The 25,602-nt window shown below is 47.2% G+C and overlaps 1 protein-coding gene and 1 long non-coding RNA gene across 2 annotated transcripts in view; both read right to left on the reverse strand.

The window, feature by feature from the left end:
• SCD5 (stearoyl-CoA desaturase 5) overlaps window positions 1–25,602 on the reverse strand; it is a 70,251-nt gene that overhangs the window by 43,801 nt on the left and 848 nt on the right. The gene's annotated exons all lie outside the window — the stretch shown is intronic.
• Window positions 443–14,644, reverse strand: LOC120407081. Its single transcript, XR_005599780.1, has 3 exons — window positions 14,399–14,644; window positions 2,018–2,086; window positions 443–648 (listed from the first exon to the last, which is right to left on the reverse strand). It is a non-coding gene; the product is annotated as an uncharacterized LOC120407081 (long non-coding RNA).

A 25,602-nucleotide genomic window follows, 5' to 3' on the forward strand; every position in this document is an offset into this window, starting at 1 on the left:
CCCAATGCAATGCCTAAGCTTGGGAAATCTCCTCTTCCCCCTGCCTGCTGGTTGGCTTTGACAGCTCCCACGTCACCACAGCAGCATATAGCCACCGGAGCACCAACACAGCTCTGCCAAGTCCCACTCATGGGCAACATGCAAAATTCCTCCCTCGCTTGGTAAGTCAGTTTATGAAAAAATATTCAATTTTTTTCCCTAGGCAGCCATCCTGATAAAGGGCAGACGAGTCATTTTTCTGGCTAGGTCACTACATTTTTGGAAGAGTTTCACAGGGCTGCAGCACCTAGGTTTTACTGGAAGTCTCATCTCCAAATGACAACAGGCTCAACTGTGCTTCGCTTATGAGATCTGTTGCGGTCACAGCCCCAGGCGATACAGCTGCAGGCATAGATTTCATAAAGGTGTTTACATTTTTGCCAACACTGTAGGACTCTAACCATTCATTTGAACTGCTAACGCCTCTAGTAGTTCAAGGATCAGGAGGTGAGATCCTATGGGTAAGAGACAGAGCAGCTATTTATTTTGCTTCTTATGAATGAAAAAGTTCTTGATACATATATGACCATGAAAGATGATCTTCCAGCTCTGAATGATGATTTGGGGAAAAAAAAAAAAAAGGAGTCACATCCAGGGTTTACATTTCACCTGTAATGATAAAAGCGACATCTGTAACCTTTTACACAAGATGCCAACTGAACACATTGTTAGTGCTGTTCTAGGCAGAAATCATTCCTATGCTTTACTTTGTTTTGATGGACAGCTGCAATGGCAATTATAGGCATGATTTTAATAAGAAATTTTAATTTTTTTTTCAGTTCTAGGAGCTGTGGATGGAACCATATATAGGGTGTCTTGAGTAAACCTCAGTACGATGAATCATTTCAAGAGATTTGTGCCTTCATCACAAGACCATCCTTCCCCACCATTTATGAGAAGCCTAAGTAGTTACATGTGTAAATGGTAGGGATAGGGATGCAATTATTTTAATTTGTAAACACCAGTGGGGGGTTGTGTATACATCACTGTAGAGTCACCTGTCGACATATTACCTCTACTCATAGAGAGCCAGAGCAAAATTGCTTGCCCATGAGTTTTGAAAATGTAATCTGTAAAGTTCTTGCTTTTGAGTCAGGCTAGAAGAGTTGTATTAAACAAGACTTTTCTAAGGACAAAACAACATCTCAAAGGTGATTGAGACAACCATATCTTCATTTTGAGCCTTCTTTTTCTAAATCAAAGGGCAGTGTAACCTGTATCCCCCTCAAAAATAAGCTTCTAGACAGATTTTTTTTGGGCGGGGGTGGGGAGGGTTGAGTTTATGGCTCGTGAAATGTACAAGACTATTTGACCTAGGTGGAGGCAAGAAGGGGCTTTCCAGAGGTGCTCAGGATTGGCCTGACTCTGCTCCCGCTGAAGACAATAGAGTATTTTACCATGGACTTTACTGACAGCAGAGTTAGGTGAACTGTGAATGCTTTGGAAGCTGTCCCTTGACTTTAGTGGGAGCAGAGTTAAGGCAGCATTTTTGAAAATCCACCCAAAATGTACTGACTGAGATCAAATGCTAAGTTAATAGCAGAGCCAAGACTAGAACCTGGATCTTCTCTACCCAAGTCTGATACACTACCTGCCACACCAAGCTGCCTCCCTCCAGGCTTGTTCTGGCTGGGAAAGGAATTTTCCTCCAGGGCAGATTGGCAGAGGCCCTGGAGGTTTTTCGCCTTCCTCTGCAGCATGGGGCACGGGTCACTTGCTGGGGGATTCTCTGCAGCTTGAGGTCTTCAAACCACAGTTTGAGGACTTCAGTAACTCGGACATGGATTGGGGGTTTGTTGCAGGAGTGGGTGGGTGAGATTCTGTGGCCTGCATTGTGCTGGAGGTCGGACTAGATGATCATGGTGGTCCCTTCTGACCTTAAAGTCTACGAGTCTATGAAACCCTCTACCTGAAGAACAGGTGGACGATGGGTAATATAGTGCAAGCTTCTTCACACTGTCCTACCAATAAGCCTCACCTGGAAGTAGCAGTTCTAGGGAGTTAAGTCTCCAGGCCCCATTTAGTGTTTGGTTTGCTGTTGAGATTGCTGGGCAAAAAAAAAAAAAAAAAATCAAGTGAGTGCTAGTTAACATGGTGATTCTTGTGATGTACACATCTTGCCGCTAGCAAACGGATTGAGATGACTGACCTATTTCACATAGGCCACTGCACAATCCCAAAGAACAGCAAACATTGACATCAAGGTGACTTTGGACTGAGTTCAGACTAGCAACCAAGAGGCAGAAGGCATCATTCTATCCTAGTAGAAGCAGCAAAGAATCCTGTGGCACCTTATAGACTAACAGATGTTTTGCAGCATGAGCTTTCGTGGGTGAATACCCACTTCTTCGGATCTCAAAAGAAAAAGCATATTTGTTTGCAGGCCAAATACGTGAAATCTCAGAACGAAATCGATTGAATCTGAAAGGAGATCTAAACATTCTTTGAACAGCTCTAAATTAAGCTCTGAGAGACAGTAGTCACAGCACATCAAAGCAAAATGTGAAGCAGAATTTCAGACAACAACAGAAGAGGATTCTACAGCAATTCCTGAATTCCAAAGAGAAGCAATCACACACTTCTTCTACCCCAGCAATCACCAGCTAAATGAAATCGAACAGTCCTGGTCTCTGCGCACACATGCTTTCTGGGATGGTCCACAGAACAAAGCCTTTTGGTTGCACATACATAAAAGCTTATGGCAGCTCCCCAAGGCAGGAATAATAAGATGTCTTAAGCTGAAGACGAGACATGTTTCTAAATTCATCAAGCCAAATGGGGAAATATCACGGGGACAGAATATTTTCAGTATCCATTGGTTCAGGTTCCTTCTCTATTTTGAAAGAAAATTTCAGGATCCGGGAACGTGACTCCTGCACTTACTTCTGCATTCCCTGCTGAAAGGACCGTATGGGGAAATGGACACTGGTGCCGAGTTCTAGGGCCAACCCATGTCTTCCACTCAAGAGTCTCAAAGATTTTCATGGGAGTTGGGTGCCTAACTCCTTAGGCCCCTTTGAAAAGCTCAGCCTTAATAAATGCCTACATTTCACAACCCTCATGGAATAAACGCCACTGTCCCTAGGGAGGGATGATATTACTTCCCATTTTCTAGACAGGTCAACTTTGACACAGAGGGCCAGATTCTGATCTCAGTTACTCCAGTGTAAATCCAAATGAATTCCACTGAAGTCAGTGGGAGATGCTCCATATTTCCACCGGCATACCTGGCATCAGAAACTGGCCCAGATGCCGTTAGCAACATACCAAAGGAAGCTAGGGACAGAGGCAGAAACAGAATCTTCCTGATTTTTTTTTTATTATTATTTTTAAAGGCTAAACCACATTGACAACTAGAATTTGCTCCAAAAATGTTGAACACTATAAGGATTTTTGAGGTTACAAAAAGCAAGGCATGAACATTTTCTAATTTCTCTGAAGTTTCCAATGTTCCCTTCCCTCAGTTCAATAAAATAACACTCCCTCGCAACACCGAAAACACACAGGACACAGATTTTACTGACTGCTCAGCCTCACTTGTCCTTAATCAGTGCTAAAACACCACAGTGACAAGTGCTTTATAAATGTCGATAGGTAGGTGAATTAGGTCCTGATACTGGCTCATGCCATGAGCCGTTTTCAAAGGTAGAAGGAAAGACGGTCTTGTGGTTAAGGCATTAGACTGGGACTGTGCAGACCCGCATTTAATTCCCAGCTCTACTAAGGCCTCTGTTTGTGACCTTGGGCAAGTAACTTAATTCACCTGGTGATTTCAGGCGTAATTCTGTGTTGCCTTGCTCCATGTGAGGTATTTGTGAATGTCCCGCTTGCTTTGCGCAGGTGCAAATGACTGCATGAGGTGGAGAGCCCTGGAGAACCAGTTCCATATATGTAAACGTCATTACTTCTTACATCGGTTTTGTCTTTTTAGACTGTAAGCCTTCCTGGGCAGGGATTGGCTCTCACTCAGTCTATGTGCAGTGCCTAGCACTGGGCACTACCGTAATTGATGAGGGAAAAGTAGAGGTTGGTCTCCAGCCATTATTAGCTCGCCCAGAGTCCCTCGCTCCAGCCTATTAATTTAAAATACGTGTCTTTATACACAACATAACAAATGAAACTTGTAACAAAAAAAAACAAACAAAAAAAAAAAAAACACCAAAACCAATCCTGGAAAATACACACACACACTCTTGAGGTTGCTAAGTAATGGCCATGTAGCCATCTACCGTATCATTTACGGAACCCAAACCCTTCACAGCGAGGAAGCGAATCATCAAAGGCATTATCAAGCTGACACTAGCCACATGATAAACAGAAACACAGTGGATAGATTCTGTGCTGCATCTTCTCACAGGCACAGCACAGAAGGCTAATGGGGGTGAGGCAGAGGGGTCGCTTTACGCCACCTTTGGGCCACATGGATTATGCCTGCACCAAGGATGCACATAGCCGCCCCCCCCCCCCCCCACACACACACACGGCTGCTCTGATTTACAGAAGTTCCCGATGGCTGCCCATGGGCTGCTCTGCAGCCAAGAATGCCAGTAGTGCTGAATGCTACAGTTGCTCCTCCTTCCCTGCCCGCCAGTGCACTCCTTTCCACATCTGACTCCATCCCAGGCATATACCCTGGAGTGGACCATGCCAGGGCGTGTATGAGCCAAGGTGTGGTGCAGGATCTTCCCAGCCATGCTGAACTGTTGTCACTTAGCAACTTAACTGTTTTTTTTTTGTTTTGTTTTGTTTTTTTAATTCAGGGGTTTTAGGTTTTGAGCTATTTTTATATCTAACAATATAGCACCCAGGTCCTTCCCTCTGTGGGAGGACCGCACACCTAAAACCTGTAAGCCTACCTGTGTATTTTACATACATAGTGTATTTACCTCCCTCGGAAACAGAGCCAACAGATGAAAAAGGCAGCACTAAGCTGCTTATTTGTAAGATTTCCTATCATTGAGGAGAACTTCTGACACAAATGGGGTCTCCCACTTCTCCATCCTTTTGTTCTTTTATCCTAACAGACAAACTCAGCGCGATCTGGCTTATAAAAAATTGAAGCTGCAGCCTTTCACCCAGAGCTGAATGCGTATCAAGCAGGGCCTATGGTAAATTACACTGAGCCATGGCATGTAAGAAGATCAGAGAACACAAGAACTCTTTTGTCTTAAGCATAAAAGCCAGCCCACAGAAGCCGAGAAAGCTGAAACAGTGAGTGCTGGAGTTAAGTTTGCAGCATGGTTTCAGATATAAAGCCATTGTCTCTTGCTCATAACTTTCTGAAGCACTCCCCTTTGAGCCGAAATTGTCAAAGCTTGGATCCTGATGCACTGCATTGTGAGTGGGTGCACAGCTCACTGCAGGATCAGGACCTCAGACTCCGCCAACGGGTGGATTTTATTTATTTGGGGGGTGGGAGGGGAGAAAATTTGAGCATATGATGTTCAGCCACCTTTGTGCACAGAATGCACGAATAGGCCCAGTTTTACATGTGTAGTAAAAGGCACCAGCCAGCCTATGACTGACTTAAGCACATGCTTGAGCCTATCAATAGTTTAGCAGGGGTCTGTTCCAAAGCCAAGTGCAGACAATGGGAGCCTTCAGTGGGCTTGGACCGGGCCCCAAAACACTCATGTACCTGCTTGACTTTAATTACATGCTGTAGTTCCATTCACTTGAATGGAGCAGGAGCAGGCCGATGATGAGAAATTCATCCTGCAGCGATTGCTACTAATTTAAACTTGTATTTAATTTTTTTTTAAATATCGTATTTTTCCATACTAAGAGCCAAATGAGCACTTGGAAGAAGTTACGACAAATCTAGTAGAGTTGACTGGAAAAAAAAAAAAGTATTCAAAAATACAAGTTTTTCTACAGAACACATGGAAAGTTTCCCACAGATTTTTCCATGGGAAATTTTTCAACTCGTACTATCATCTAGGTACATATATGGCTTTTATCACCAGCATTTGACAAACATTTGCATACTTATCCTCACATCACCCTGTGAGGTAGGAAACAGAGTGCTTGAACAATAGCAGTTAGTTTCTGTAGTAGGAAGAGAGCCTGAGACATAAGCTCTTGCATCAGAGGCCTGATCTGAGGCAGGACCTGCTCTCACAATCTGGCAAGAATAGGGTTGATATTGCAGAAATACACATTCCTAAGAAGTGCTAGTCACAGAGTATGCACACAAACACATCCCAATATCAAGAGGTACCAGAACATCCCAATGCCAAGAATGGTACAGAAACATTCCCCAAGGATAACAGAAACACACTGACCCCTCGTAAAAGATAAGGTCAGGATGACAGTACGTAATAGAGATGTTCTGATTGAACCAAGGTGATAACTAGCCATATCGGAGGCAGTACTAACTTGTTTGTATGGGTATAAAGATGTATCTCAGAGGGAGTATCTTTGTCCGGCCAAGGGGGGAAATGGAAAGTCCCCCCATTCACTGAGCTGGTCCATTGTCATGGGCATTCATGTCTTAGCATCCTCATAGAGTCTGCCAGATGCTATTACCATACTTCGTCAACAATAAACCTGACCTTCATACCTTAACAGATCTTGTGGTCATTGGGCGGTTCGCTCAAGGTTTGCTGTGCCGGCTGTCTCTCCAGAGCTGGAGCAGCACACAGGGCGAACACACACACACGCAGCTGAACATCTAACTGCAGTTTCCATTAATAATTTCAAAGAAAAAGAAAAAATTTTATGGCATTTGAAAATCTTCATTGAATTTTTCAATGTTTTGTTTACATTTGAATCAAAACTAAAAGTGATGGGGTTTGGTTTACTTTTTTTGTTTTTTTCCCCCACTGCTTTCTTGCCTCTTCTCTCCTCCTTTCCTCATGGGATATAACTGGAGGGTAGGGGGGGCAGGGAAAGAGACATGCCAGGAGAATGAAACCCCCAAATCTTTAATTTTAATTTGAACACACAAACCAAACTTTTTCATTTCAAACTGAATCAAAATGTTCGTTTCTGTGAAATACCAGAAATTTTCAAAGAACGCAAACTGTTTTCATGAATTTCAAGAAGCCATGTCAATGATTTTTGGCAGCAAAAAGTGTTATAATCTCCATTTCACAGATGGGCAAGAGAGAGACGAAGTGATTTGTCTTCTGCCATTTAGTAGGTCTGTAGCAGAAGCAGGATTTGAACCCAAGTCTCCTGACTATTGCTTTAACGACAAAACCACCCTCCCCCTTGTTAAATATACCCCCACCTCCTACTTCAGTGAAATATTATAGCTGGGCCAATGTCTACACTTGGCGCTAGGGATGTGATTCCCAGGTTGCATACATCTACTCCCTGTTGCTCTCATGGAGCTAGCATGCTAAACATAGCAGTGTAGCCACAGTGAGAGAGACAGCAGCTAGCCGCCTTGAGTACAAACCCACCTTGACCCTGTAGGTACATAGGTCAGTTAGCTCATGCTGCTGCTCACGTTACCGTGGCGACACTACTATTTTTAGTGCACTAGGTGGATGAGAACTAGAGGGAGTATGTCTATGCCAGGTGGGAATCACACCCCCAGCTCTAAAGTGTAGACATAACTTAAGAGTCCTACTTCAAAATGAATGACTCAAGCTAAAAAGTTACTATCCGGCTTCCACAGAGTTAATTGAATTCTCAGTCATAATTCTCAGATATGCTTTTTCCTCATTCTATGGCAGCCTCAGTTACAAAACATACACATGGAAGAGGTGACGCATGTGTCTGTTAGAAAAGCAGGATTTTCCCTCTGCCTAGGAAAAGGCCCATAATTGCTGTATGTAGTTGACTACTGCCTGTGCAAGGAAAGGGAATGCAAGATTTTTCCAGTCCAAGGAACGGTCTTCTTAGTGGAGCTTCCAGGATTAATCAACAGACTATTCCCAGGTATGAGTCTTCATCTAAAACTATTAAATATTAGCGCAGTCAGGCAAGCCTGCAATAGAATAAAATAACAAACCCAGACCTGTGAGCATGGTTGACATCATCTCCTTACCTTGGGAGGAGATTATAGCATTTAAGATGAAGCTACAGTGTTATTGCTGCTTCTCATAATAATGGACCACATCTCCACCATGAGTTATGCCAGAGGTGAACTTATAAGCACCCATTATAAGTACAGCAGGCCAGCAGACTGGTTCAGTACCTCAGATGTCACAAGGATGGGCACTAGAGAAAAATCTGAGCTAGACCAGAACAAACAGGCAAACTGAAGGAGGAGAACAGAATACCTGCCTCTGTTGGTATTTGCACAATAAGATCAGGGTGCCAGCGTGCCAGGCACTGACAGTACATATTGTAACAGGCCGTCTCTGCCACAGAGATCTTCCAGTCTAATAAATGAAGGGTGGGAGGGGAAGCGGAGGTGTAGAAAGGCAAAATGACCTGCCCAACGTCACACAGCACGTTGTCGGCAGGGCCAGGATTGGAACTCATAGCTCCTAACCGTAAGTCATGGGTCTGATATGCTAGGCCCCATGGCAGGGCTTTGATACTAGTTCTCTTTGAGTACACATGTTTACTGCCAGTCCTGAATGCTTAGAGAATGTGCCTCCACCTCTCCTCCCTTGAAGCTGCTCTCCATGTAGAGTGCACCTCCTCCATCCCCAAAATGGCTTCCCTTCCCTTGAAGCAGCTCCTTTCATTGGCGAGGGATACCCCTTTCCCCTCAATATGGCTCATCCTCCGAGACAACTTTATAAGTGGGGAGTACGGGAGAGATACACTGCACATCCCAAAATGGCTTCCCAATTAGCTCGGCACATAGATGACACTCTCCACTTCCATTCGACTCTCCTTTCCAAAAAATGGATAGATAAGAAAAACAGACACCTAACTGTAAAAACCTCATGATTTTAAAGCAGGAGGCACTTCAACTCCTCACTCAATAACAGCTCACCTGAGCATTCACACCCCACTGACTCCAAGACTACTCTTAACTGCCTAATTCCTGAGAGAGACAAGATGGGGAAGGGAATCTCTTTATTGAACCAGCTTCCTTTGGTGAGAGAGACAAGCCTTTCCATCCACACAGAGCTCTCCTTTTTCTGTGCGGCTCATGAAAGCTTGTCTCTCACCAACAGAAGTTGGTCCAATAGAAGATATTACTACGACACCCTGGCACCCCCTTATTCACCACTGTCATGTAATTAGAATATGTTTTGTACAAAGCGTGCCTTGTGAGGGACCATTCTGAAAGTCTTGATCTGCTAGACAGTAATATCTCGTTGGATGGTAGGTGCTATCGGCGCATGTGAAGTTAGGCTACGTTTGCGTTACTGAAACATGTTGTAAGGTTAAAAACAGCCACAACCAGCCTTTCAGGTACAAGGGTAAAAAGGCCAAACAATGTTAACGGCTTACTGAGGAAATGCACACAAGCACCCGGCTTACCCCAGGAACTATGTACACTAGAAACCTCTCAGAGCTAGCACTACACAATGGGAACTGTTTGACCCAGGTCACAGCAAAAGAGCTTTCCAGCAAGTGGGAAGAAGATATAAAAGGGAGAAAATGACATCATGATGATACTTCACTCTCCCTACAACCACACACCTGGAAACACCTGAGGAATAAAGACTGAACAGGGGTAAAAGTGATGGACCCAGGCCCAAGTATGAAACCTGGGAAACCCAAGCTACAAAACCAAGGTAGCTTGTGCCTTAAGAATCTGCCATCCTGTTTATCGCTCAGGGTGCGAATCTGAAAATTCATACCCTACCTATCTAGTATGTTAAGCTCAGTTTGCATTTTTTGTTTATTTACTAGGTAATCTGCATTGATCTATTTGCTACCACTTATAATCACTTAAAAATCTATCCTTTTGTAGTTAATAAACTTATTTTATGTTTTAATCCAAACCAGTGTATGTTTGACTAAGGTGTCTGGGGAACATCTCAGCTTGGTACCCACAAGTGTATATGGTCCTCTTCACATTGAGGGAGAGGCAGACCGGGTGTTAAACCCTTATACTGGCCAGATTTGACCAGGGCAGGACAGTACTGCTCTAGGGGCCTAGGCTGGGAAGCTGGTGGTCGGAGAGCCTGCATGTAAGTGCAGCTGGGTGTGTCCCTACCTATGTGAATGCTGGTGAAAGTGCAAGCTTGGAGGGCTTTGCAGCTTGTCACAGCAGCACAGAGAGAGGGGGAGCCCAGGCTGGTGGGTCAGAGGGCTCAGTGGTATCCCAGTTCCAGGTGGCACCCCAAGGGGAACCTGTCACAGTTACCTCACCCACCTTGTCTCTCTAATATCCTGGGATCGACATGGCTACAACTACAGTGTGTGGAAGGGCAGAGAGGCAGGTCTCTAAGTGCTGTGTAACGAGGACAGTTTTAGGGGCTGGGGTGGGGGCTCACAAGCTGAATCTGGAAGTGAAAACCCCTGACTAGGCAGCTGGCCAGTCATCCATTCAATTACTGACTCCATCTAATTCGATTCTGGTCCATTTGCAAGCAACATCTGCAAGGTCAGTCGTCTAAGGACAGATGGAAAGTGCCCCTTGTTCTAGGATTCCTTGTGTTATTAAGGGTGAGGTTCACTTGGAAAACAAAAATAGTATATCCGTTTCCTGATGCCAGCATCTGACAGATATGCTTCTCCTTCATATCCGCCCTGGTGCTGTAAAGCTCTCTGTGATATCTGCTCTGATGCTGTGCTTTGGCTCTCAGGCAGCTACATTAACTGTGTGTGTGCTGGCCAACATGCCTCGGACAGAACGCAGGTCAGGTGCTGCCTCGTGTAGCAGAGTCATGTTGACGTGCCAACTTTCCAGTGGAGCAGGGCATTATACAGTTAGCCTGGATGGTAGAAAATAAAATCTACTGATTGCAACAAATTGCTCATCTTTAATTATGACATCAGTGTTAATTACAAGTGCAATTGTAATTGCAGGGAAGGAAGCTCCAGCGCCAGTGATGGGGACACATGCTGAATCCTATTGATTGAAGCAGACCTTTTGCATCCCAGTGCTTTGGTTGTAGTTGAGGGTAGTCAGCTATTCCTCCCCCACCCCAAAGCATCTGCAAAGTCTAGAACAGCAGCACAGCTCCAAGCACCAGGCAGCCTGAATCCACACTGCCTCCACCTGGCGGAGGAGTCAAATATTGCTCCATTTATCGTTAGCTGCATGAGAATCTGCCTAATGCTGATAGAGCCAGGTACAAATACACCCTCTTCTCTGGCGGGGAGTCCCTTTCCAGTCTCACTGCTGGAGGTTCGAGGTACAGGGGATCAGCTTTGGTCAACTCGCCCTGCCCCTCATAGCTGGTCAAAGCCAGTGGGGAGAACTTGGGTCCATTATTGGTGGGGACTGTTCATGCCTCTTTCCATGAGGGCAACCTGCCTACCATCCTAAAGCAAAAGTGATGGTTAAACCCTTGCTTAAGGAACCACCTCTTGACAGTCCTACCTATTTCCAGCCTCTCTGAACCTCTGCCTCTTTCAGGAAGGTTATTGGAAGTTGGTGGAGAAAAATAAAATAAATATATATGGAGATATACCTATCTCACAGAACTGGAAGGGACCCTGAAAGGTCATTGAGTCCAGCCCCTGCCTTCACTAGCAGGACCAAGTACTGATTTTGCCCCAGATTCCTTAAGTGGCCCCCTCAAGAACTGAATTCACAACCCTGGGTTTAGCAGGCCAATGCTCAAACCACTGAGCTAGCCCTCCCCCTGCACCTACTCTACTGTGTGATGCCTCTCGCTCTGGTGTTAGCACCTGCCATGGTACAGAGCTGGACAGAGGTCCAAGGCTGATATTATTAGATTTCTCAGCAGCCTTTGGGGCTGTTGACATTACTGACTCTCTCTCTTTGAGAGCATCTGCTTAATATCACCAAGAAAGAGATGTGCTCTGGTGGTGTAAACGCAGCCCTAGGAGCCAGGATCACCCACCTGGGACACTGCTTCCCTCTCCGGTCTGAGACAACTCACGTAACCGTTTTGCCTCAGTTTCCGCATCTGTAAGATGGGTTCTGAGAATATCTACTTACCCACTTTACAGTGGTATTGAAGCTTAAATAGCCTGTGTATGAAAAGCTTATGAAAGTGCCCAAAGATTGATATTTGTAGCTGGCTGAGGGCACATTTACTGTGCCTCAGGTTTCAACGGGTAGCAGCTAAGTTAAAACTGAGGGGACTCAAATGACACCCAGCCACCCCCAGATTCCATTTTGGATCAGCGAAAACATTTTAAAAACTATCAGTCTCCTTTTTAACTTTCAAAGAGGCGCTTTGTCTGGAAGGGTCTATCACAGAACCACATGCCACAGAGCTACCACCAGCTGAGCATGTCTAGTCACACATCACCACGAGGCGCCAGTGCCGGGGAGGATTCTAAATGCTGCTTGCCGGGCTTGAAGCACCGCCCATTGAGTGGCTGAATTAGATAGGTGGGCAACAGCGGCTGGGGCACCTACATTTGTGGGAAGCAAGATTTAAAGGAGGAAAAAAGCAAAATGTCACCATCTTTTCTCTTGCTGTTATAACAATGAGCTCTCTTCCCGCCCTTCCTTTTCTTGCATCATGTAATTACCTTCCCTTGTTTCCCTGCAGGAGCAAGCATCTGGGGTCAGGGGATTTGTGGAGAGGAAAGGAGGGGGCAGGTCACCGACCTGCCAGGCTTGCAGACTAATTATCCCCTGCCCCCCCCACCACACACCCCTACCTATTGCGCTGCTGCTGCCCATCTTTTAGTGTCAATAAAGCCTGAAGTGTTGATTCACAAGGGTGAGGTTCAATCCCACATCACCTGCAGCTCCCTGCACTTCTCTTTTTCCCAGGTTTCCTCTGCTGGATCTTTGGCTGGGAGAGAGAGAGCGAGAGAGAGAGCGTGCACGCTCTGCGGGAGGCCTAGAATGTTACCGTCCAGCTGCTGCTGCCGTTGTCCCTACTTTCGAATGAGGGGGCATGTCTTTGAGAGATTGGTGTTTGGGCTCCAGGGGAAGGAGCTGAGATTCTCGGAAGTGCAGCCAGCTCAGTGGGCACATGGCGGGCACTGGCCATGCCCACCTTCTCAGAACTGCTATAGAAAAATGGCAGCAATAATGAGCCCCATACAGTGGACTGATGTCCTTGCTGCAGGAGGACGTTTGCTGTCGGATCTGTGGGACTGCAGGATTATTAGCAAACGTGTTCCTCCTGCTCATTACCCAGAGGATATGATCTTTAAAGGAGGCTTCCAAAGGAAAACAAATCATTGTGCCCCCTTTGGTGCTGCTTTATGACAGAGGAAAGCCTGAAAGGCTTGGCTGGGTTCTTTTGAAGTTATTTCTGCTCATTTTTACATTAGAAGCTCAGAGCTTGCCTGCCCGGTTTTTACTGCAAGAATCTGTGGATCACTAAAGAGCCAGGCAGACTGTGACCTCAGAGGGACCTTCAAAGTGAAAACTGATGAGGGGCATGATGCAAACCCCACAGAAATCAATGGAGAGATTCCTATCGACTTCAGTGGGCTTCGAATCAGGTACTAGCCGAGAGAGGGAGTGATTTCATTCATACTGTTGAAAACCCAGTTCCGACATCTGCCCGAGCTGCGCTTGGCACAGAACCAGAGGTCACGGGCAAAGATGGTTTTATGGTCTTAGCTCTGTTTTGTTTGATATGTGGGGGTGGTCCCAGCTGGATTGGGAGGTGGGCATTCCCGGATGAGAAAGGTTAAGGATCACTGGTCTAGATGGCCTATACTGTAGTAATAGATATTCCATCCCTGACTTTAGGGGTCTGATTTCCCCCAGCTCACTTCGTAGGGCTAAAACCAATATGGAGACCCATGAAATTACACACACGGGGTTTGATCTTGCGCCTGTTCACAAAAGGAGCTTTGCTATTGATTACAGGGGGAGCAGGAGCAGGCCTTATATCCATGTGTATGTGTTAGGCAAAGAGCGGTCACACGGCCTTTTGAATTAGACAAAGGTTGAGAAAAGCCTAAATAGTCCTAGCGGTGGGCAAAATTCAGTCCTGGCATAACAGACACTATGGAGTTGTGCCCACCTATCACAGGGGGGAATTTGGCCCCTTAGTTTTCAGGTTTCAGTTGGCTTCTCTGCTGAGCTCTAGTAGAGATAAGAGCCTTGTTTGGCCCTGGGTCAGTCGAGTCTGTGACTAATGAGATTGTTATATGCCTTGTTATATGCTTGTAAGTGCACAGCCTCACTTCAGGGCACCCCTCGTGCCTGAACACAGTATTGCAGGGGACTTCACCTCTCACACACACCTTGGTGGCCAGCCCAGACCACATCTTCTCCCACCTCCTGCCCTGGCTCAGCTCTCTGGCCAAGTCCCATAACAGTTCCCTCCCCTTGCAGTGTAACTAAAGGTCCCACATAAAGTTAACAAACAACGTCCACACTTACAGTTCTTCTGCCCTTCTCAGGCTTGACTGAAATCCGCTGCTTCCTGGTCCCTGCAGAGATTTTCTTACACCACTTCTTCCCCAGCAGGATTCCCCCACTACTTCCCAACAACTCCAGTAGTTTAGCTCTGAGGAGCTCACTGCTCATTATGAGCCCTATCTCACAGCCCCCAGGAGCCTACCCTGCTCCCTGTGGGTGACACAGCCTGACTCCCCTTTTTTCTCTCTCCAGAGCTCTCTTCCTTCTACTGCCTTTGCAGCCCTGTTTCAGCAGTGCTCTTGCTGCTCCACTGCCACAGCTGGGCTCAGTCTTTCTAATTAAGCCCAATTACATCCAGCGGGGCTCACTAATTGACCCTTCTATTGCCAGCTCATCCTTGAGGCTGAGGGATACCTGCTAAATCATAGGCAAGACTGAGCCTAGCTTGGCTCAGAGGGCTAGTTTGCCAGCCCAGGACAATGCTGCACGATCATGGCTGCTTTTACTCAACACTGATTATTGCAGTGGTGTCAGTGACCCCTCTGGGACCTGACTGACAGGAGAAGACCTGCACTGAGACTAAGGGCTGGTCTACACTGAATAGTTACATCAGTAGCACTACATCTATCAGGGGAGCGAAAAATCCACACCCCTCAGAGACACAGTTAGTGCTGTCCACACCAGAGGTTATGTCGGCTTAAGTCATCAAAAGAATTCTTCCATCCACCTAGCTGCCCCATCTTGGGATTAACTACACTGATGGGAGAACCCCTGCAGGGATGTGCTGGCCACCGCTTCCCGCAGCTCCCATTGGCCACTGGGAGCTGCAAGCGGCCGTGCCTGCCGTTAGTCAACGTAAACTAAATGTCTCGCGGCCCGCCAGTGGATTACCCTGATGGGCCACGTGCCGAAGGTTGCCAACCCCTGGTGCACACTGAAGTGCTGCAGCTCTGCTGCTGTAGCATTCTAAGTGTAGGTGTAACCTAAGTTTGATTAAACCCTCCTACTGTACATTTCTGGAGGGTGTGGATAAGTCCGTAAAGTACTATCAGCAGAAAGCATTTGTCACCAGTCCCCTGCCCTCGAGTGTGCCTGAAACCCAAAAGCCTGTACAATGGTCATTTGAATCATTTTGCACTGATGGAACCATGGTCAGATCCTTTTTGCGGTGACAGTTAGGGTGTTGGAAGGGGAAAGGTTTAGCCAAGTGCCTGTTATATTGCCCTTCTTCACAGACAGGAAGGATGGTCTTGTGATTAAGGTCCTAGGTTAGGACTCAGGGGATCTGGGCTCAACTCTTGGTTCAGGCACAGGTCTTCTGTGACTTTGCACAAGTCAATTATCTCCCTAGACTTCAGATCCACATCTGTAAAATGGAAATATTTCTTCTCTCGTCCCCCATTGTGTGTCTTGTCTATTTAGACTGTAAACTCTAGGGGGCTGGACAGTCTTTTACCCTGGATATGTTCAGCATCTAGTGTTACAGGAGTGCTCAAAACATACATATACTATATAGTTGGTAGATTAAAATGCCAGTAGATGGCACTGAAGAATACACAGCATAGTTCCTGGGTTTTATCAGACCAATACAATTCAGCTCGTTGTTGTGTACGGCAAATTGTTTTGCATCTGCAGCTCTTTACACTGAGCTCTTAATTCCTGGTACCATCAGGGCCATATCTTGGTTATGGCCTCTAGGCACTATTGTAACACAAATAATAACGCTGCAGTTATTTTAATCTGTTTTATAGACAGATCCAAGCAACAGTTTGGCTCCAGACCTGAACTTTCTCGGAGTTCAACAGTGCTCAGCTGCTGGGCTTTGGCTCAGATGCTGTCGGGCATGTCCATCGGTCAGGCTGAACTCCCAGGCCTGGTCTGCAGGTCAACCTAGTTACATCACTCGGGGCTGTGAAGAACGTCACACTCTATGCAACGTAGTTAGGTCAAACCAACCCCCACCGTAAACTCCGCTAGGTTGATGGATGAATTCTTCTGCCAACTAACTTCCGCTTCTGAAGGGGGTGGATTTACTACAGTGACAGAAAAATCCCCTGTGGTGTAGTGGCGCTGCAGCTGTAGCACTTGTAGTGTAGACTTGAAGTGCGTTGGGAGAGGTGGGTGGGAAGGCCTGGAATGGCACAGGCCCTGCTTAGAGCGAGTGCTATCCATCTATCCCTTTCAAGAGCACTAACATGCCTCCTAAATACGGTTAAAACAAAAGCAACCTCCCACCTGCACAGGCATTATTATAACAATGAGGTTATTCTAACAATTCTGGGGTCTAACAACAGAATTAATCACTTGGGCAGAAGTCCACTTGGCCAGGAAACATTCTTGTGCTGTAAGCTGTTAGGAGTCTGGCACATCCTTAATTGTGAGAAGGGTGCCTGTCTGCCTGCTAGAGCTGTGAGAGGATTGAAGATGGAAGATTTTAGTATTGCCAACTCCAAGTGTTCAAAAATCATGAGTCAGTTGCCCACTTACCCATGAGATTAACTTAATCATGAGATTTAAATAATAACAATAATAAATTTTGGGTTATCTTTACTAGCTTTCTGTTTTTTTAGGGTGCGCTTAGGTCACATTTTTAAGCTTCCCTCCCTAACTGTAGGGGCTAAAACTGACTGGTTAAAAAAAATAAAGCTGAGATTCTTATTAATCACATGTCTTCAGGAGCTGGGGCTTTAAGTAAAACACCACACATTGTGAGTGTCCCCATAAAAATGTGAGTGTTGGCAACACTAGATTTTGGAGTCAGAGAGACACTCAGCTCTCTCTCTTTAGTGGAGATTTTATATTTGTTCTTATTTTGTTGTTTTCCTTAAATTAAAATAAAAGGCACATAGATGGAACTGTATGGAAAACATAAAAGACAAGTGATTGCATACAACAAGGAGCTCAGGGAGAGAAGGACCAACCAAAAGGCCTCTGGGTTAAGAGAATGACAATAGGAACCCTAGCCAGTAATAGAAATATGGGAAGGGATCCCATTTAATGAAGAGTTGCTTCCATACTCATGTTCAGAGACACACTGGTGTTTTCCTGCCAATGGTAGTGCAAAGAAGTGGTTGGGGAGGGAGGTTTTCTGACCCTGGTGGGAAGCGTGGCATTTGTCGCACACAAAAGACAGAATCACAGCAGCGTGGTGCGTGTCTGGCTTTAAGGGGGGGTGGTTTACATGCACAGCTTTGAGCAGTGCTGAGACAGAACTAACAGCACACCAGCCTATTTCACACCAGGGGAGTCCCTCCTGTTCTCAGGAGCTGGCGCTGGGAATGGTCGGCTGGGTCCCTAGGCTGCTCCCTGTTTTCTGCTCCTGCTGGGAGAGTGAAGCTCCCTTCCCACCCTAATCTGCTTTATGGCTGCGTTTACTTTCCCATTCTTAGCTCCGCTGATCCACTTCACTGGGAGAGCTGGGCACGAATCCTCAAACTGAGAGTGCCCCCCCCCCGACCCCCATTACCTAGGGAAGTTCTCAGGAGATGGCACCGGGGAGGCTGGAGCTGTCGCCATCTGCATAGCCATTATCAGGTAGGCAAAACAGACCCATGAAGGTGCAGTTCAGAGGCCATGTGAAAGGTCAAACTCATACCAGAGCTGAGGATAAACTCAGTTTACAAGTTCTTCGGGTTGGAGCCCCCCTGGTTCCTGTATGCGTTACACACTGACTGTCACCGGCAGGATCCCATCTGGGCCTCTGGGCACTCTCATAACACACGTTAATAACAACCATGCTGCTTCTGTGGAGCGCCTCTTAGCTTGCATGCCAAGCAATCCTGCAGCGATCAGAAAGCCGTGGGAGCTGTTAGGGCACTGAGTGACAGCCGAGAGACACAGGAGGACGAGCTCTCTCCTACCTGCCATCTGTGGAGACGGCGACCCAGACTGGCTGGCCGTGTGTGGGGAATGCAAGCGGACAAGAGGGTGCAGTCCCTGCACTTTGGCCCCAGCCCTCCCCGCACTAGACAGAGGCAGGAGGGGGATGGTGGGGGCAGTGGCTTGCATGCTGCACCCCTTAAAAGGGTAGTGCTGCAGCTCCCCCTTGGTCAGTGCATTCCCTGGCTCAGTCACCCAGAATGCCTCTGGGTAGCTCTCCTGCATCCCCGCTCCTGCCCCTGTGAGCTGCGGTTTAGAAGCCACAGTAAAGCTCTCGAGGTGCTGGTCAAAGCAGGGGAAGGGGAAGTATGGATGATCCAGAGTAAACAACTGACTCTGGCTTGTCCTTGGCCTAATTTTTCCATTGTCTATTATGTGCAGCTGGATGCATTTCACTAAGTTACCAATGGAAACGAATCCTGCTGAGTGTTCATTTTGGCTGTAACTGCTGTTTTCTAGGTAGCATGGTGGCCCTCTTTCATCTCCGCTTAGCGTGAAGCGGTGACTCACTGATTAACAAGTTAATTGGGAGCAGTGGGAAGCTGATCGGTATGAGGGGGGCCGGGAGGGAAATCCTGCCTGTGTGGGGAGGGAAGTGGCAGCCCCAGACCATGCAGGGAGAGACTGGCTGCATTTGGATGTTGCAGGGGAAGAGAACGTAGAAAAAAAACAAACAAATGCTATGGAGAACTCTCTGCTCATGAAACATCATTAGGAACATGTCCCACATTAGTGCTGGTGACTGGAGAGTCACAGCTCTGCATACCTCTTACCGCAGTCGCTCCCTGGGGTGTTACATGCACTTTGGACATCATTTACAAAGTGCCTTGGGATGACTTCCTGAGGCGGGGGCGGGACACAGGGACCTCCCTGAGGTACACAGATTCCACTTGCCTGACTTATCCAGACACCGCTGCGGACTCCTCTGTCCCGGGATTTATACCACCAGAGTATCCAACCACCTCTCACTTAACCTGTTTGTCATCGCCACACCTGTGTAAGGCAGAACTGCCGTATTAGCCCCATGTTACAGATGGGGAACTGAGGCACAGAGAGACTCCTGGTCACATTTTCAAAGGAGCTCAGCATCCAACATAAAAAAAATCTGGCCACTTCTTTTGGTGCCTAACTGGGAGCTGAGTTCTTTCAAAACTCCAGCCTGAAGTGACTTGTCTCAGGTCACGTGTGAGGTCTGTGGCAGAGGAAGAAATGGAGCCCAGCTGTCCTGATAACCAGGAGAACCAGATCATCCTCCTGCTCAACCGCTCAGGGCTTCACTGTGGGTTGTAGGCGCCTTCTCTTTTAGGGGAAAGACAGGCCCTTAGAAAGAGTCCACAGAGGTGGCGACTGTCACCTTTTAATGAAGCAAAAAGGTTTCAAGTAGAGTTGGGCCTGAGTTGCAAAGTTCACATCCAAATCCAGCTCCAAACTCTCCCAAAGCTTGGGGAAGTGGCAATTTGGTGCTGGCTCCTCTCTAGCTGCAATCATCTACAGCACAGCAGGGACAGTTTGTCCTGGAAAACTTAGTGTATGAGGTAGCTGGAGGGCCCTGTTCTGCCATCCTTGCTCCATGTGTCTGGAAGATGTTTGACCAGCACAACCCAGGGTCTCTCTCTTTAAGGAGTATGTTTGCTGCTGACATATTCTAGGAGAGCTCATTGTTCCACATGCGCCATGCACCTGCAGCAGTTCTCTTGTAGCACCATGAATGCTAGACATATTTTGTTTAAGCAAACATGGCTACCTCAGGCCCAAAGAGAATGCTCTGATCTCTTCTTCGCTTTTATAAAAACCCCGACACGTGAAGCCCCCCAAAGTATTCACTCAGTTATTCAGTGCAAATTTGTGTTCCTATTACTGTCACTATTTTTTTCCTCCCCTGCTCCCCACTGCATTCCAGATCCACTTGTCATGCCTTGTGTCTCTTTAGCTTGTAAGCTCTTTGGGTCAAGGTCTGTCTTCCTTTCTTTAAAAAGATACATTCGTACAGCACCTAGCACAAAGGGGGCTCAATCCTGAGTGGGATCTCTGGGTCCTACTATGATACAAATATTAACCTGTTCATGATTCATTATTCATAATACGGAAGCAGGGCCAGCTCCAGGTTTTCTGCCACCCTAAGCGGCGGGAAAAAAATAATAAAAAAATAAAAAGCCGATCGGCGGCACTTCAGCGGCAACTCAATTGCACCACACCATTCTTCGGCGGCGGGTCCTTCACTCCCTGTCTTCCTCTTCGGCAGCAGCTCAAAGAGGAAGAGAGGGACTGAGGGACCCGCTGAATTCCCGCTGAAGACCCGGACGTGCTGCCCCAATAGGGCAGGGCCGGGTGACACCCCTTTGTATTGGCCGCCCCAAGCACCTGCTTCCTGGAGCCAGCCCTGTACAGAAGAGATTCCTCTGAAGATGAGGGGAAAATGCTGGATGAACATAGTTCTTTTCTCACATGCTTCTGTCAGCTCTTGGCTCCAGTATTCTGCTCTCCCTACATCATTTTTTGTTAACATAAACGGGGATTCGATTTCCCTAAGGAGAGCAGAATTCCTTAAGTGAGATCTTAGTGCAGGGGTGACAGCAACATTTAGTCCTAGGGTTGCAAACTATGTTCGGAATTCAGATGGACGTGGAGATACGTCTATGTTGGATGGAGTCGCTGGCTGGAAAAAAAGAGAGGTGGAGGAGTAGAAGAGGACTTCCCTCCACTTCTAAAACCCTTCCACATGCAGCACCTTCCTACTACCCAGCTAAAACCCGCTACCCACAGCCTTTCCTGCGTATAGCACATGCCCTGGGGCTTCATTTTAACAGACTAGTCCCCATAAGGCACTAGCCCTTCATACCTTCCTCTGCATCAGAACAGAATCCCCCCCCCAAAACTGGTACAGCAGAATGGGGAGGCTGCGAAGGTCATACCCCAGTTCATTGAGAGGTTAGTTATCTCACACCTGTACCGAGCATTGCTACCCTTCACCAGATATCTAGCTAAGGCACTTGTATGGCCCCCCATTACCCTAGTATCTGAGCATGTCACAGTCTTTACCCCCACAACATCCCTGTGAGGCAGGGCAGTGCTATTAGCCTATTGTACAGATGGGGAACGAAGACCTGGTGATTTGGCCGAGCTCCCACAGGAAGTGTGGCAGAGCAGGGACTTTAACCCACGATAGACCAGACTTGACATCTCTGCTATTTCTAAGATTTGTGGGGGTGGGGAGTGGAAGAGAAGGAAAACAAAGCTTAAGAAGAAGAGCTTCCCAGCCCTTCTTTACATACCACAGAGCAACAAATGAAGGATGCAACCAAAATCCATTTCAGGTCACCTTGAGCACTTTTGACAGCAAAGCAGGATACTTAGCTAGTCAGCTCTTTGGGACAGGGACCGTCCTTTGGTTCTGTGCTAGCACAAGGAGGTCCTGAATCCAGGACTGGGGCTCCTAGGTGCGCTCACAATACAAATTAATAATAATAAATGTCTCCCTTAGCTCAAAACTCCCCTACAGATGTGTAGCCCTTATGCCAAAGAAGACCTTCCTTCAGCTGTCAGCAGTAGTGAGGATTTTATCTCCTTGACTAGCCCAGAGGCGGCCAAGCAGGCACTCACTCCACCCAGCAGAGGGGCAGTGGTAAACCCACATATAAGGCAGATCCTCAAACACTCAATCTAGTCTTTTCGTTTAGCATCGTCTCAGTGGAGGAGATGGGAGGGAGAAGATAAAGGAAGCTATATGTTAGGTTCTCTTTCCTAGTGCCAATCTCTGCTTTCGCCTTCTCATCATGGCCAGCTACAGAACAGACAAGAGAAGCCATCCTGTCTCAGAGAGCATAGCTGTGCCTCCGCCTTTATTTTCTCATTGCTTGGCTCTTACAACTGTTGGTTTTCAAATCTCCTCTCCTGACGCTGTGCGCAGCATTCCCAGAAAGATGCAGCTGGGGGTGGTTTTCTAAACTCTCCCACAATGGAAAAGGTAGGTACCTAGATATCAGCTAAAGGGAGGGCGGGAGAGAAAAGAAACCTGTTTTCCACATGGATTTTAACAGAGATCAGCCGATTCGTTCATCATGTGTTTCGCTTAAAAAAGGGCAGAAAAAAGAAAAAGTTATCAAAGAAAGTAATGGATGTCACTGAAAAAAAAGCGGCCCCCTTCTGTTTCTACAGCAACTGAAATACCAGGAATTATGCTAGCAGTGCTGTCGAAAGAACTATCACATTGTTACAGAACAAAAGACTGGGAGATTTATGAACAGTTAGAGCAGATTCTTTTCCCTTTTGAACTTTCGACAGCTCTGCAAAGCCCGACTCTGAAACACGTTTGATTCCAAAAAGCTGATGGAAAAGCTGAAATATCCCAGGCTGTCTTTGTTATTTCCACTTGGGGAGAATGGAGAAGCCTAAGCAGTAGGCAGGGAACGCATGCTCTGGCTGTTTCACGGAAGGGTTTGATCTACTTCTGCAGCAGGCGAGATCGTCGGCTTTTGATTTAGATTTAGATTTGATATATTCTCCAGTCTCAAAACACAACCGCCTCTGAAAGAGTAGGGCCAGCCATGAAAATGCTCATTTAGGGACTTTGGAAATGTTGCAGAGGGAAGAATAATCTGACTAAACCCTCTAGGAATTATTAAAAGGATGCGGGGGGCGGGAGATTGCAATCAATGGTAATCAAGGCCACAGACAGCTGACTCAGCACAGAAACCGCAAACGGGTGTCCAAGGTAACAGAGACATAATGAGGCTTCTATGATTTGTGAGGGATACAGAATCTGTCTTTGAAAGACCAAGCATGGAGAACACCTTTATATGCCTCAGTGATGCTGTCCTCTGTTAGCAGCACTCAGTCTCAGCCTGGGATATAGGCCACCTCTTGTGAACGCTGGAGGGGAGGAGGCTGTTTCTTTTAAAAGACTCAGGACTAACAAGGCCTCTTTGTTGTGTAGCCTTTGAACCAATGCTCTGCTGATGGAGCTGGCAGTCCTAGTGGGCAGGTTTTGGAATAATGGACCTGAAGTAGAGAGGAGTTACACTGACAAAAAAAAACAACCAGGTCAGGTTCAGCACAGCCGAACTCTCCCCTGCCCCAGCCCTTTCTTCCCTATATTGAAATGGGTGGTTGGGGATGGGGAGGCCTCTACTGAGTGTCTACACTGCAGTTAGACACCTGCTGCTGGCCCGTGCCAGCGGACTTGGCTCACGGGGCTGTTTAATTGCGCTGTAGATGTTCAGACTGGAGCTCGGGCTCTAGGACCTGCAAGGGGGAGTGTCCCAGAGCTCGGGCTGCAGCCCAAGCCCAAACATCTACACCACAATTAAATTACAGCCCCTTAGCCCGAGCCTGCTGGCACAGGCCAGGCGTGGGCATCTAACTGTAATGTGGACATACCATGAGAGCCTTCAGATTGGGGGTGGGGGGGGCTTGCTCATCTTGCTGCCTGCCGGATGTGACCGTCGCTGGGATCCGAGTGGCTAGAGACAGAAAAGGGCTATCAGAGCATCAAATACTCACCCCTCCCCTACCTGAATATGAGGGGAGTGCAAGCACCCAGAAGGAGGTGCCAGACATGGAACACATTTAACATTTTTATTAAAGCTAATGTTTAAAATCAAATTTACACAGGTTAAGAGGGAAAGGGGTCAGGCTTGAGTTATGAGAGATTACAGGTATCGGTTACAAGGTTCACACCTAGTACATAACCAGCATAGACCCAGATTGGGATGCAAGATTTTTAGAGTCAGTGAATAAGTGACCTCGGGTATGCCACCCATTGACTTGAGCTTTCATGCCCTTTTATTGTCCTGCCGGCCTGAATGCTCTCACCTGGCTGAGATCTCTCTACAACTGCTCTTAAAAGCAAACCTGGAATTCAGGAAGGAGACAGAGCAACTTCTGATGAACATGGTCTGGATCTAGAACCTTTATCGCCCCCTCTGTCTCCCTCCTGCCTGTACCATTCTATGCCACTCCTGCTCTCATACTTGTGGCTTTCAAGTAGCACAATCATTTCTTTTAAGGCCGAAGAGTAAAAGGCTAGAGCTGGCAAGTGGGAGCAGGAGACCTGTGTTCCACTCCCTACTCTACCACTCACTCACAGTGTGACAACCTCCCCGTGCCTCAGTTTCCCCTTCTGTAGCTCTGGGCTAACAATGTGCTTAGAGATGCTCTGATGAGCGGTCGGATGGAAGTGCAAAGAGCTCTTATAATTGTCATTAAGGAACACAGCGAGTACCAGTATAGTAGTGAATATATCGGGGGGAGGTTGGAGAGGGGGAAGGGAGGAGGTTGGCAACCTGGGGGCCTTGGAATTAAGCACCATTCCCTGCATACCATGTGTTATGCAAACCCGTGTGTCAACACACAGCTCCCCCAAACCAAACAGGGAGTGGAAGGGCTCTTGAATAACTCTCCACATTCCCAGCATGCACTAACTCCATACGTCTTTACTTATGGGCCCTGTCCTGGGTGGCATCAAACCCCTTCAACTCCCATCAGATTCAGTGGCACTTGTGGGAAGCATCAGAAGCAAGTCTTGTGTGTGTTGCAGGAGGCTGGACACTTGGCCGCAGCACAAGGCATTTTGGGATTGTGCTTTGGCCCCAGTGGGCTTTCTAAAAAAACCCAGTGACATCCCACCCACAGAAGGGTCGACCTGCACCCACTCACATAGCAGGGGCTGCGTCCTTTGTCTCCGCTAAACCCGGTGGAAAGGGGCCAACAGAAGTTGCTATGCTGCCGTACCCATTGGAGCGCATGCAGTTAGGCCGGCTGTAAATCCTGACACCCATGAACAAAGATGATTTGGGACGAGTTGCGCGAGCCTCAGGGTTTCCTGAGCTGCAGCCCTAAATCATGGCTGCCCCCCAAAGCCCCTGGTGCATGCCACAATGCCCCAGCCAGACCTGGGGAAAAGGAGCGGGGAGCCCTATTCAGCGTATCTCCAGCAGGTTTGCTTTATGCCAGGGGCACACATGACAGCCTGGACTGTATATGAAGCAAGGAATTAGAGTGGGAAGCATTTTAGGCTGCTGGTGTCTGATCCTGCTAGGTACTGAGTGCCCTCAGCTCCCATTGACTTCAGTGCCCGTGGGGAGGTGCTCAGCCCCTCACAAGATCAGGCCCTTCGGTGAGATTTCATCTCCCCCTCTCCCTCCCATCCTCAGTCGTTTTATTAAGAGTGCTGTGAGCTATTGGTTCAGAAAGGAGTCAAAAGTACCAGGATCTGGGAGACAGGGGCAGGGACTAGACAAGACCATCTCCTATGGGAAGGTGCTTTAAAACAGCCAATTGATGTCCTCATCGATGGAGAGGGATGAAGTTTCTAATCTGACTGTTTCTGTTTTCCCACCCCCCTCCAG

The sequence above is a fragment of the Mauremys reevesii genome, linkage group 5, assembly GCF_016161935.1.
Source record: "Mauremys reevesii isolate NIE-2019 linkage group 5, ASM1616193v1, whole genome shotgun sequence".
Lineage (NCBI taxonomy): Eukaryota > Metazoa > Chordata > Testudines > Geoemydidae > Mauremys > Mauremys reevesii.